We start from the raw sequence: 13,775 nt of genomic DNA, 5'->3' as shown, positions 1-13,775 counted from the left end.
ATATAAATATGTCATTCCTCGGGAATTGAACCCGAGTTCAACAAAAGATGTTCTAGGAATTTATTTCCGATGTGCTAACCACTTGACCAAGAATATCTACTCATTCGTTTGTAAATATGAATCTGATCTTTTAGATGGACACTCGATGTACGGAAGACAGTGGTGATGGGAGTGATGACTGGGACTGGTATCCTATCTGATGGAGTTCTTTTAGGTTTTCTGGAACATTTAACTGTTTACATGTTTATACTTATCTTTCGGAATGTTGGGTTTTCTGGAACATTTAACTGTTTATATGTTTATACTTATGTCGTTTATCTTTCGGAATGTTGGTTTTTCGTCGTCTTCATTTATACTTATGTTTTTATAGTATAAAGTCCTGTGGACCAGTGTACATACAATGCTTTGTGAATGCGAAATAAAGGGAGATATCCCGATGACCGGTGGAATGTAGATTGCCTAGATATTTATCTAGCTTTCTTTTCTGTCGGTTTTCAGGTCTCCTAAATATCTACAAGCTCTCTACAATCAACTTTTCGTTATTTTGAAAGAAGACAAGAAATAAGACAAGGTATGTATATATTTGCTTTGCGGTAAGCCGCTGCGTTTATTTTGGAACATTGAAATTAAAAAATTTTTATTTCCAGGAAAACACTTCTTGATCCTTTAATGATTTCTGTAATTTGAAATTGTTTCTTATAACTTGGTGTTCAGCATTCAGTTCATGCCCGAGCTGTGTCCATTTGCGATCAAAAAGGTATAATGCAGGTGCTGTTCTTACTTGGCTCCTGTGGGTTCTGCAATAAAATTCGAATACTTGTCTGTCTTTACTTTGCATAGTGCATCTGAGGGAGCTGTAGACCATTTCTGGATTCAGATGCCCCTTGACTTACATGTAACAATATCATCTGAAAAGAAAAAAATATTCACTCAGGTGAATTGTCCATTTCTGGTGTACTATTCACTTCTGCTGAATCGTCTATCTCAGGGGCCGGGCTATCATCAAACATGTTAGGGTCATCCAGGTGTGGTAGATTGTTTCTAGTTGTAGTTTTGGCGTTCAACACTCTGCTTCGAGTTTGTCTAGGGGCACCCTGGTCAATAGGCTGTTTCGGAGAATTGTTTTTGGGTCGTTATTCTACTTTGACAACAGTTTCAATTATTTCAGGCAGGCGAATCCAAGTTACGTTATTTTGAAAATCGGTTTTAATTTATACGTCTCCAAAACCAGCGGATACGGCAAAATGTTTAAGAAAATACATTAATGCTGACACTGGAGGTACACATTAAAATTCTATACTTCCATAATTCTTCCTCCAATTTATTGCTGCAAATACTTTTAAGAGCAATGCAACTTAAACTACAATTAATCTTTAAAAGCATACCATCATTAGTCTTTTTAATTTTTATAACGAAAAAAAAAAGAGAACTAAATGGTTTATTGACCTGTGCGCCCAATTTTTTTTTTTTTTTCGCCCTTAAACCTGTGCACCTTTGTTTCCCCGCTCTCAAAACTCGTGTGCTTTCACTTTGTTTTACGCCTTCGAACCAGTACACCCTTGAGAGTCAAGGTTGACACCCTCAAGGAACCCAGTCGGTCCCTGCAAATACCAGAACACCAATTGAGGCAGTGAGAAGCAAAGGCAAAAGTAACAAGTAGCAAAATTAAAAATTTGGATCCCCAGGTAGCGAGATTGATTCCCATCCTGGATGCAACTTCCTTCCCGGTGCTTTAAATTGTCCTTCACAGTGCATAGAAAACAGAATGTATCTCTCTTGAAGGGTACAAGTTCATAAAGCGTCTTGTGAGACCTAGTACATGCAAGTAAAAGTGTTTTAAATAGCCGCACGTCCCCCAGTAGCACAGCAATTTTGGCCAATATCGGTTGAGTATTGGCCAAACCTGGCATGCGTCGTCGTATGTCGGACGATTTTACCCGATTTTGGCCAATACTGGGCAGTATTGGCATCCCGATACTGAAAAAGTGAAAAGGCTTTATAAAACGTTTTTTAAAAAGAAACTTTGTGTTTAACATAAAGGTAGAACTGTTCTAAGACTTTTACCAGTAGATTTGGTATTTGAAACTCCTGATTAAAGAAACTGACAGACCTCGCTATTGGCCGATCTAGTCCAATACTGTATAGGCTTGGCCAACTGATACTGGTCAAATCAGAAAAACTTAATCAACGGTTACTTTTCAGAACATTTCGCAATTTCCTCCCAAAAGAATAACATGAATAACAGATATTTTGTCGAAATTTAGCACTGCAAAAATATATTTGGAAATTTACGCTTCCTGTCTAATGTCCAATGCTGTCCGATACTCAGCAACATTGGCCATCTCAATTATTAAAGTGCATTCAAAACAGTTTTCTTGCAAAGCATTTTGAAATTTAATGCGTGGGTACAATTGGGAGAAGTTATTTTCCAATAACTTCGGAACCTATCATCCACGATAAAGTAATCTACGGTTTTCCGCTTCATCCAACATTTGCCGATCTTATCCGATTCTATGCAGTATTGGCATTCTGAATTAAAATATTACTCTTAAAATAGCTTTTTTAGTGAATATTTTGTTCTGTAATGTGTTGATAATACTGGGAAAAATTAGACTGAAATAATTTAGGAATCTATTATCCACAAAAACGAAACGTATGGAGGTTCGGTTCTGCCGACATTGGCCGTTCGCATCCGATGCTGCGCTGTATTGGCATTCTGAATTAGAAAATTACTTTCAAAACAGATTTTTTGCAAGATATTATAGATTTTTATACGTAGGTACAATGAAAAAAAAGTCATTTTACAATAATTTATCGATCTATAATACACGATACCGAAATGTACAGCGTTTATCTTCTGCCGACATTAGCCGATCGCATCCGATACTGTGCTGTATTGACAGTCTGATTTAGAAAATTACTTTTAAAACATATTTGTTGAAAAGCATTTTGAATTTTAATGTGCAGGTTCAATCAAAAAAAGTCATTTTACAATAATTTATCGACTTATATAATCCATGATACAATGTACGGCGTTCCACTTCTGTCGACATTGTCCGATCGCATCCAATACTATGCTGTATTGACATTCTGAATTAGAAAATTACTTTTAAAACAGACTTTTTGCAAGACATTTTGAATTTTAATACGTAGGTACGATAAAACAAAAAGTCATTTTACAATAATTTTACACGATACTGAAATGTACGGCGTTTTTATCTTCTGCCGACATTAGCCGATCGCATCCGATACTGTGCTGTATTGGTATTCTGAATTAGAGAATTACCTACAAAATAGTTTTCCTATTGGATGTTTGCTACTTCTAATAAGTGGATAAAATTGAGAAAAATTATTCTGAAATAATTTAGGAATCTATTGTCCTCCGATAAAGAAATGTATGGAGTTTCGCTTTTGCCGACATTAGCCAATTCCATTCGATATTGTGCTGTACATCCAGCGCTCTCTGATGACGCATGCGCAGAGCCGGGAGTTCTCTCGCTCCGCTCCGTCGAAGGACGCCATTGCTGTTGTTATTAGCTTCATTAACTTGTTCTGTGGGTAAGTTTGAAATCGTTTTGTATATTGAATAGAATTGCAAATTTTTTTAAACTAGAATTTTAGAAATGTGTTATACTTTTTGCATTCACTCTTTGTTCAATACACATAGTGTTCTGAATACCCGAAAAACCTTCCAAATTTGCTTGTGCTGTGTTTGTGATTGTTTTATGATGTCAATAGCGTGGGAGGGGGAGGCATTTCAATTAAAACTTTTTAGCATGTGCTATCCTTTATTATGAATCGTTCCTTTTCACGTTTTGAGAATCGAGCTATATTAACGTTATCGCTAACACTTACAAAAAAAAAAAAAAAAAAAGACGCCGAACTGTTTAGTTCTATATGTTACAGCTATTTGCTTTGTTTTATATTTTCTTATCTTGCAGAGATTTCATATAGTACAGGGAAATAGCATTTTAGCTGTTTTCAGGCATCGAGCAAGATAAAAACATATAAAATATTCTTTTTTTTCCCTTGAAAATTCTTCCCGTGCTCTTGGAAAAAATAAGTTAGAATATAGTTAGAATAATTGTCATTTACTGTCAAGTATAACGCTTATTTGTGAGGCGGGAATATAAATATTTAATTTATGTCAACAACCAGATAATTTATTGAACAATTCAGTTTTGAATCAGATATGTACAATTTCTGAACATTTTGAGGCTTCGACGAAAAAAGATGGAAACTTTGATTCTTTACAATTTTTTTTTTTAAACAGTGAAGTTTTGATGAAAATAATTTCATGAATTCACAAATATTTTCAATATTTCAAGTGCATATAACATATTACTTTTCAGGAAAATCCAAACTCAATAAATGGATAGGTACCGTAGCAAAAGAGGGTTGTATTAAGTTTATGCTCTCTGACGCTGTTTTTTTTTTTTTTCTGGTGCACTTAACAGTAGTTGGCACTTGACATCAGTTTAAGAAAGTAAAGGTACTGAGTTATTAAAGTAAGCATAAATAGTGTCTTTATCTCTGTTGTGCTGTGTATTTTCTCTGTATTGCGATTCCAGCGGTTGTATACGAAATTGTTCAAAGTTGTATGTAATATTAAATATTTATTTGCAATTAAATATATTTGTGATTTGTGCTTATCCAAGTTATTTGAGATAATTGCAATATAATGGCTGGAAGTGAAAAGATACTTAATTCTATAATAATTGCTTGAAATTGTATCTGTAAAAATTATCATAACCACAAAAGATTACAAAATCTGAAAGGTTACTTATTATGTCATCCTACTTGCTGGAGTAGTAATTGCTTGTTAGTATTTTAAATAAAAAGCATATATGCCTTCAAGATTTTGATGCATAGAAAAATGCTCAACTAACTACATAGATTTGAGGAAAAAAAGAAATCTCTTCAACTAACAAAATCCCTATAATAGCATATTATAGTGTATGTTATTATATTTTCTTATTTTCAAAAACAAAATTTGAAATGTTTTAATATTTGCTATTTTATATCTAAATGTGAAAAAGATAATTTATAATTATAAAGAGTATTTTGATATTATGGCAAATATGAGTTTAATGTAAACTTCTCATTAATATCTTTCAGTAATTTGATTTGTTTGCATCTGTTAAAAAAAATGACTTTTTCGATTACATAATTTTTAATTTTGTCTCAAGAATTATAGTTCAAGGTTAGGAACTTAACTTTAATAAAAGTTTAAATAGTTGTACAAGACTTTCAGTTGTATGTTGCCGTGGTTCGCTGATATAGGTATATCTATATATGATATTTTTCAAATTTATATTTGGAACTAGGGTAGAATGCACTGTAATTTGGTAAAAAATAAAATGCATACTTGAAACATAATAGTAATGTTTATTATTTAGGTTTGTTTAATTATCTGTTTTAATATCTATGTAATTTTCCCTGCCTTAGGTTCAAGTTGTGCCGCTTGTATGACCTCTTGATCTTTTCAGCAGGGAATCCTCTCTCAGGCTCTAGAGATGAATGATACCTGTTTGTCCACACAACAGAGCATCTTCGACCGTCTGGCTTTGAACCCGCAACTCTTTAGTCCACTTCACTGATCTATGATTTGGTAAGTTTGCTCAATAATAAAGGCAATTATACCTAAAAAGTTTTTGTACCGTGATTTTTTAAATTTTCTTTCAGACCAGTGATAAAAACCTTCCAATTGGGAAAACATAAAATTAGAGCAATGGCTAAAATGTACACATATTGTTAAAAAATACTCTTGTCCAATATTGAGAAAAATGTGTAGTCTTTACTTTTTTTTTTTTTTGGTTTTTGGATACAATTTCACTTATAGCAGAATCTGTGCTGACATTGTTTTGCAAATTTACTTCTTGGTTGACAATAATAAATTAAAACAGCTTTCTAATTTTTTAAAATAGAAAACACTTATCTGTTTTTGGAAATGTTAAAGCATTTCCATGTAACATAGTAAATTTATCTATGTTTAGAAAATTTATTAAGCTGAAACAACACATCTAAATTGATAATTTCTTTCCTGATACATGATTTGGGTCATTCTAAAGTTAATGCAACATGTAATGTCCAAGACTTTAAGTTGTAGGGTAGTTCTCAAAAGGTGGGAACAAAAACGTTGCTTTTGAGCCATTTTTAAAATTTTGGAATTTGAAATCAATTTGGCTTTTATTGCATAGCATGTATACCTAGAACATCATACACAAACATAAAAAGACAGCAGGTATTTATGCAATTTAATAAATAGCAAATTTAATGATAGGTCTGTAGGTAACAGATTTTGGACAAACAGTTGTCCGGTAGGTAACAGATTTTGGACATCATCATAATGAAAGTTTCAGTTTTTGAACTTTTCCAGTGAAAAGTTTGTCTATTTTTAAATTCTGCAATGAAAAATAGAGGATTTATGAAGTACATGAGTGACCTTATATACTGGTCTTAAAATAATAAAATTTTGTTATGGTTTTGTAGAATCCGAAAAGAAAAAAAATACATCCATTTTGCCAGCGCAGGTGATCAAGTCGCCAAAACCGAGGCTGTTGGCGAAAACCTGAATTCCTCTCTGGTAACCCTTTGCATATCGTACACTGTGAGTTGTCGCCAATCAGGGTTTGCTTGGCGATTTTTGTCGCCTTTTTTGACTATTCGTTACATTATAACTTGAGTTTCTGTTATTTATGTAATGTTTAATGCATAACGTATTAATTGTGCAAAATAGCAATGGATTAAAGAAATTAACATTATAATAGCCTTTAGTTAGTAAGGTTACAAGATAGACGAGCATATTATAATATTGAATAAATGGACAGAATTATCGGCGTCTAGATCGTAACGCAACTTGGACATCTCACATATATGTTTAAGAAAAGTGATTTTGCTTCAAAGATACTGCATAAAAACATATGAAAAAACTTTAAAATGATTAACAATTGATTTTAAGGATCGAAAAATACCTTTAAAACATATGAATCATATATTTAGTACTCAAATAATAGCATTGTCAAGATTGTAACTTTTAGACATACATGAAACTTCCAACTTCCTTTTTTTTTTAAAATTTTTTACACAATAAATAATCTGTCCTTAATTTTTTGATTTGTAGAAAATATTATCAAAAAAATATTCAGTTTGAGATTCATACCCTTAATTTTGTTTTGAAACGGTTGGAAATAATTCAAAAAAAATTTTTTTTTGATGGTACATTTGCCTAGTTAACGTTTTGAAAGTCCAAAATTGTGCCTTTTAGCAAAGAAAATATATTTTAAGGGTATTTGAGGAGCATTTTTTCCATAATTTTTAATATATTTAACAATTATTTCCATTTATCATTAATATTCCATAATTTTATTTTTCCATAATTCTTGCTTCTAAACAGTATTATTATTTAACTCGAAACATTTTTGAGGCAATTAAAATGAAAGTTATTTTGTGTTGAAGCTTCAAAGTCGAGGTCTGTGCTTGCTCCCACCTTTTGAGAACTGCCCTGTAACCTTTTCCCAAATTTTACTCCAAAGTTAAATGTAAACATTAAAAATGATAGGTCTGACATATTTTTCATTGATACATTACTAAAATTAAGTACATTTTTTACTTTTTGAATGGGGTTATTGAAATTGTGTCCTATAAAACAACCATGTCCCAACAGCACTTTATTTATTTTTAAACCTTTTTTTACTTTCTTCTATATCTAATATATAGAAGAAAGTATTGGATTCGTGCAAATTTTCGAATTTCGAATTTTGACGGATTCGAACGTTTTGAGGTGTGCTGAGTCCATTTCGACTATTTTTGGAAAATGTCTGTCTGTCTGTGTGTATGTGTGTGTGTGTGTGTGTGTGTGTGTGTATGTGTGTCTTCTGTGAGTGACCAGTTTTTTGTGGCCGCTCTACAGCAAAAACTACCGCATGAAATCGAATGAAACTTGGTACACATATGTGCACCTATGTGAACTTGTGCCCATTGGTTTTTGGCGCGAATTCCTCCAAGGGGGGTGGAGCAATGGGACGTTTTTTGAGTTACGCGTGATTGCTATTCCTCAGGAAGTAACTGGCGGAATCAAACAAAATTTGGTCCATATGTTGCCATTAACAAGAACAGGTGCTGATTCAATTTTGGTGTCAATAACTCAAACGGGGGTTGAGCTATAGAACGTTTTTCGTCGTCAATTGTGCCTGCTGTATCTCAAGAAATAATGAACGGAATGAAAGAAAAATTTATCGGCAAGTAGCCCTTAGTGGGTATAAGAGCTGATTTTATTTTGGTGTCAACAGCTAAAAAGGGGGTAGCGCAATCGCCCGTTCTTTTTTTCCATTGTGAGTGCCCTATCTCAAGAAGTAATGCTACGTTCTGGTTGAAATTTGGAATATATGTGAATCTATATGTAAACAGGCTTTGGTTCCACTTTGGTGCCAATCGCGCCAAGAGGTGCTGATTTATTTTTATTATCATTATTTTTTAGCGAATAAAAATAGTTTTATTAATGCAACAATAAGAAAGATAAATCGTAATAGATTGTCGTCTGCGTATTTCTCGTGATTTTAATTGTATGGAAATGATCGGAAATATTATCTCAATGATTTAAAATTTTTAACTGTTGCCATCTTATATTTGTTAACAAATAAAATATTTGTAATTAATTCAAGCAAGGCTTTTAAAATAACTTTCAATTTTCGCTCTTTGCTTTGCTTTTGCAATAATTCAGACATTGGGATGGTCGTCAAGTTTTTGCATGTGAATATTGCTTGTTTTTGTTGGGAATATTGCTTCCTCGTCAAGCATGGGGAGGGATCAGAAAAAAAAAAAAAAATATAGAAGAAAGTTTCGTGATGGCCACAACATACTAGTTTTTTCATGTTATTAATTTTTTAAAATATGTTTCTTTTTCTTTTCAACTCATTATTAACATATTATACTAACATGTCTTTAAAATAAAATTTCAAATTTATTTTTATTTTATGGAAGAAAATCTTTTGTCTCCTGATATTTGTCTCCTGTGATACTGCCTCCTTACTTCTTTAATTATTATAATAAGAATGTGTTACTTAAATATTGTCAACGATAGCTATGTACTTCTACAAGTTATTAATGTAAAGTAGCCATTTTTTTCGCATGTGCTATTTTTAAGAGTTCCAGGTGAGGAAAAAAGAACTTTAGACATAGGTGTCTTTTTTATTTGTCTCCTGTGTTATTATTAAATTATAGAAAGGTTTAATTATTTTATTGTTTAACCCATGTTAAAACTTTCAGGTTGAGTTTAAAGGAAAAAAAAAACATATACTTTTGCATTGTTTCCATTAATACAAGGGGAATTTTTAATACCATTTTGGCCCCCTGTGTTACCTTGATCTTGGTAAAACAGGAGACAACAAAGTAACATAGGGGAACTTAATTGTTTCTAAGTTTGCTATGTAGTTAAATTTTAAAAGAAAAAACATATTTAGGTTGAAAGAATATGCAGTATTTTAAATTATATGAAAAATATGTCTGTTTAATATAATTAAGTTAAGAAATTGCAAATGTTTCTTTGGTTACAACCAAATTTTATCACAGATAGATAAACAAAATTAAGGAGGATTAAAAGGCACATTTTTCTTCTCTTAAATTCCATTTAGATTTCTGTTGTAAGAATTTTTATCTCTTTTGGAGTTATCATTATATAAGTTCAGTTTTGGTACTTGGAAAATATTTTTAATGAAAAAGAACACTAGTTTTTTTTTTTTTTCTTTTTTTTTTTTAAATTTTAAGAAGGGTATAGTGTTTAAAATAAGAAACAGGTTTTTACCTTAATGTTACTTTCTTAAAGACCTGCTTAACCTACAACAATGAGATTTTTAGTAAATTTGCTCTCTCTTTGTTGCAGAGTGCCAAGTATTTTCTTTTTTTCAAATCTACATATTTTATATTTAATGTTAATTAGTAATGAATTGACATATATATATATATATATATATATATATATATATATATATATATATATATATATATATATATATATATATATATATATATATATATATATATATATATATATATATTCATTTCTAGTTCATATTAATTTTTTTTACCTGGTTATTGTCAATTTTAAACGAGTTTGTAATTGTAAGGCTGATGCATATGGTCACAAGAATTATGAATTAAAAACAACAAGTTTTAAATTTAACATCTGAATATTTTCCTTTACATTAAAATTACTTTGACAGTCTGAATTAATTTTGCACTGTGTACAAATTATAACTTTCAATGTATTTAAAAAAGAATGTTTCTTTATCGATTATTGAACATTTAAATTTGTTTTCTATTTTGAAATTATTTTCTACATCTGATGACTTTTTCAGAAATTATTTTCCGCATCTATTTATTTCTGCATCTGGCAACTATTTTGAAGGCTTTTATATCATAGACTACTAGAAGCAATTATTTTGATAGCTGAAGTCAGTAGTAGCCCTGAGGAGATTTTGTTTTCATGAAAAATAGTGTTTATAGTAAAACTAGTACCAGATTGTCTTAGTAAATTCAACAAAAGTGCACGATTAAGAACTTTTTGATTGTGAAGTATCTTTATTTGAATGACAAAGAAAATGGATGACTTACTTTAATACTCATTGTATTTTGAACTTATTCAAGCCTAGAAATATGTCTTTATATTCTAAATATTATTTAGAATATAAAAAAATATTTCTATAAAATAATAATAAAATTATTTTTAAAAATTAGAAGAATTAGCATCTAAAGCCTCTAGAATTTCTTTTCCTTTTTGCTTGCAAAATACAACAATTAGAATTGTGAGCAAAAATGAGAAGTTTTATGGAATCTGATCTTAATTTAAGAAATGTATTGATCCTCAAAAATCCATACTCTGAACAGTAGTTTGATAGATCATTTTTGAAAGTAATAAAATTAACAATTTATGCAGAATAAACTACTTAATGATAAAATAGATTTTTTCTATTTAATTCAATCTAAATTTAATGGTGGTAAGCTAAATCTAAAATAAAAATTTCTTCAAAGTGATTTTCTTATACATTTAATCTGTATTGAATTTCTATCACTTGTAAATTTTCTGCTGTAATTACCTAGCTTAGGATTGTACTACATAAATTTGTTTGATATTCCGCAAATCAAGTTATGCATAATTTTTTCATTTTGTAATTTAAAAATACTTGCTAAAATAATATGAGGGATAATGTATTTGTATATAAGTTATTTTACAGTGTCTAATAATTGCAAGGGTAAATGGGGGCCACCACTAAAAGCCCACAGTGGTCCACAAGCAATCTTCATATGAACTGCAAACATTTTAGTTGATGGTGAAGAGCATCATTTTCGTAGCTGAAATTAAATTTATCAAAGAAAACTTTTGGAATCATATGATTTCATCACACATAATTGTTGTAAAAAAAATATCTCCATTGTATGTGGTGTCATTTATTGGTTTGGGGAAAAGGTACAAGTTGAGAACTCTTCCCCCCCCCTCCCCCGCCAAGCCGAAAAGAAAGAAAAAAAATGTAGGAATCTGCGAGAAATTTTTTGAAAATATAAATTTGCCAAAGTAAAGAGTCTTATCAAAGAGTAAGACATGATTTGGAAAATGTTTCGTTACTGTTATAATCAGCAGTGAAATAATTTTATAGTCTTTAATCATCTCCACTGGAGCAGCAAGAATTTTTACCTGAATGGGAGGGGAGGTCTATAGTCTTGATGTGTTTAATTTTATCTAATTGGTAGCAAATTGCTAACTCTACCGTTTCTACAGTAATAGAATTAGCAGTATATGTTGAAGCTAAGAACTCTGGGAAGAGTTTGACCTTCAAACCATTGTCTGGGACTTTCAAGGTTGGATGTTTTGGCGGATCCAATGTTGGTGTTGGATTTTTTGAGAGTGACGAATTTCATAGACCTGGTTTAGCGCTGCTAAACACCGGAGATTTGCAACACAACACCATTCTTGTTGCACCACTACTTATGTCAGATTAACTACCAATTAATTAGCAATATCGTCATTTTACACGGATTTCATTACACACAGTTTAAGATTTGACACCGTTATTTCATTATATATGGATGAGTTTTGATTTATGCAGATGCAGCATTAAAGTGCATAAAGTTTTTTAAAATTTTCATATTTCAAACTTCTAAGATTGTTGTAATTGATAACAAATGAAAACTGCATTTTGGCATACTTATTAGGGAGCTTGAGCCATTGGGAGACATTTTTAGAGCTCTTTTCAGAAGTAATGTTATTAATCTCACGCAATTCATAGCTCACTTGAAAAAAAGCTTTTAGAAGTGACAAATAAGAACAAAACCAACAACAATACCAACATTGATGATACTCGATCGAAAGCTTCTACATTTAAATTTTGAGCCATATTTTGACAGTGGATCTTTCTGATTTGTTTATAAAGGAAGATCCCATCATGGAAATGATGCAAGTGACCATGGATGTGCTCATGATCCACAAAGGAAAAGCCCTGCATAGAAAAATGACTGCCAAAGGAATATCATAAACAGCTCTTATTCATATTCCCTAAGTTAATTCATATTTTTTTCATTCCATTGTGTATTTGTATTGGAAATAGTACATATTTTTTATCAATGGAACGTAACCTTACCTATTTTAACATTACTGTTAAGTCTTCATTTACACGGCGTTTCTGTGGAACGTAACCCCTGCAAAAAACGAGAGTCCATTGTATGTAGTTTACAATTTACATGTTGGTTATAAGTAGTAATCCTTACTATGTGTTTGCTTTGCACATTGCAGAGTTTAAAAAAAAGTGTAATTATATTTTAAGTGACTGCTTTTTTTCTCTCTCTCTTTAGCAAGTGTAAAAATTAAGTGGGATGCTGCGAATACAAATGCTATCAGCCGCAGAATCGGCAGGTACTTGCTGGAGCTGTAGATTGGGATCATCGGTCTCACAGTATCAAATAAAGGACACTGAATGGTCGAAACGAAGACAAAAAAGCTGATAATATATAAGCACAATATATATATATGTATGTTTTAATGAAACATATTTATGTTATAAATAATATGTATGTTTTTTACATATTACCTAGCTGATAATATGTAAAAAAAAATGAATAAAAATTTTTTTCCCAATGAACTTGTAAATATATAAATTGTTCCAAAATAGTAATTTAAGAAAAAAAATAAGGATTTTGATTATATCATTTATATGAACGAATGAACGAACAAAAACATTTATGATGTCAGTGGGAAGAACTATCATGCTTAAATCTGATCCTTACTCTTAAGAATAATGAATCTTAATTTCCCACAATCTTAACATTTGGCGTAAAAAAAGTAATTTGCTGCTCATTAAAAATCAAAAAATGAAAGATATTACTGTCAGTAATCTAATTATAAAATAAATGATAAACCGTCAATTTTCCTCTAGTCTAGTAATTGTAGCCGTAAATTATATCGTTTTAAGACAGAAAGGTGGAGGGACTTTTGATCAGTGCGCTAGGAATAAAACACAAACGCACAGTTCTGGGTTTTATACCTCTCGTGCAGTGTCAAAGCTTCATAGCTATGGGTGCCACTTCTCAGTAAAGACGAATTCCGTTTTTTGAAAAAAAAAAAAATCTTCACACAGATTTCCATCCTTCAATTAAAAGAGGTAAAACAAAACCCTAAAACTGAAGGAAGTCTGAATGCCGATTTTTTTTAAAGACTGAATTCTGTTTTAGCAGTATTGCCCAACACTGGCTAATAGCTACACATATAATCGGCCAGTGTCACCTGG

The 13,775-nt window shown here is 31.2% G+C and overlaps 1 long non-coding RNA gene across 1 annotated transcript; it reads left to right on the top strand.

The window, feature by feature from the left end:
- Nucleotides 1–3,510: 3,510 nt before the first annotated feature.
- LOC129219337 (uncharacterized) lies at nucleotides 3,511–13,114 on the top strand. Its single transcript, XR_008580400.1, has 3 exons — nucleotides 3,511–3,558; nucleotides 5,449–5,611; nucleotides 12,844–13,114. It is a non-coding gene; the product is annotated as an uncharacterized LOC129219337 (long non-coding RNA).
- The last annotated feature ends 661 nt before the right edge of the window (nucleotides 13,115–13,775 follow it).

Source organism: Uloborus diversus, chromosome 3 (assembly GCF_026930045.1).
Source record: "Uloborus diversus isolate 005 chromosome 3, Udiv.v.3.1, whole genome shotgun sequence".
NCBI classification, from domain to species: Eukaryota; Metazoa; Arthropoda; class Arachnida; order Araneae; family Uloboridae; genus Uloborus; species Uloborus diversus.
Note: the sequence above shows the minus strand (reverse complement) of the source record. Positions and strands in the feature narration are given on the sequence as shown.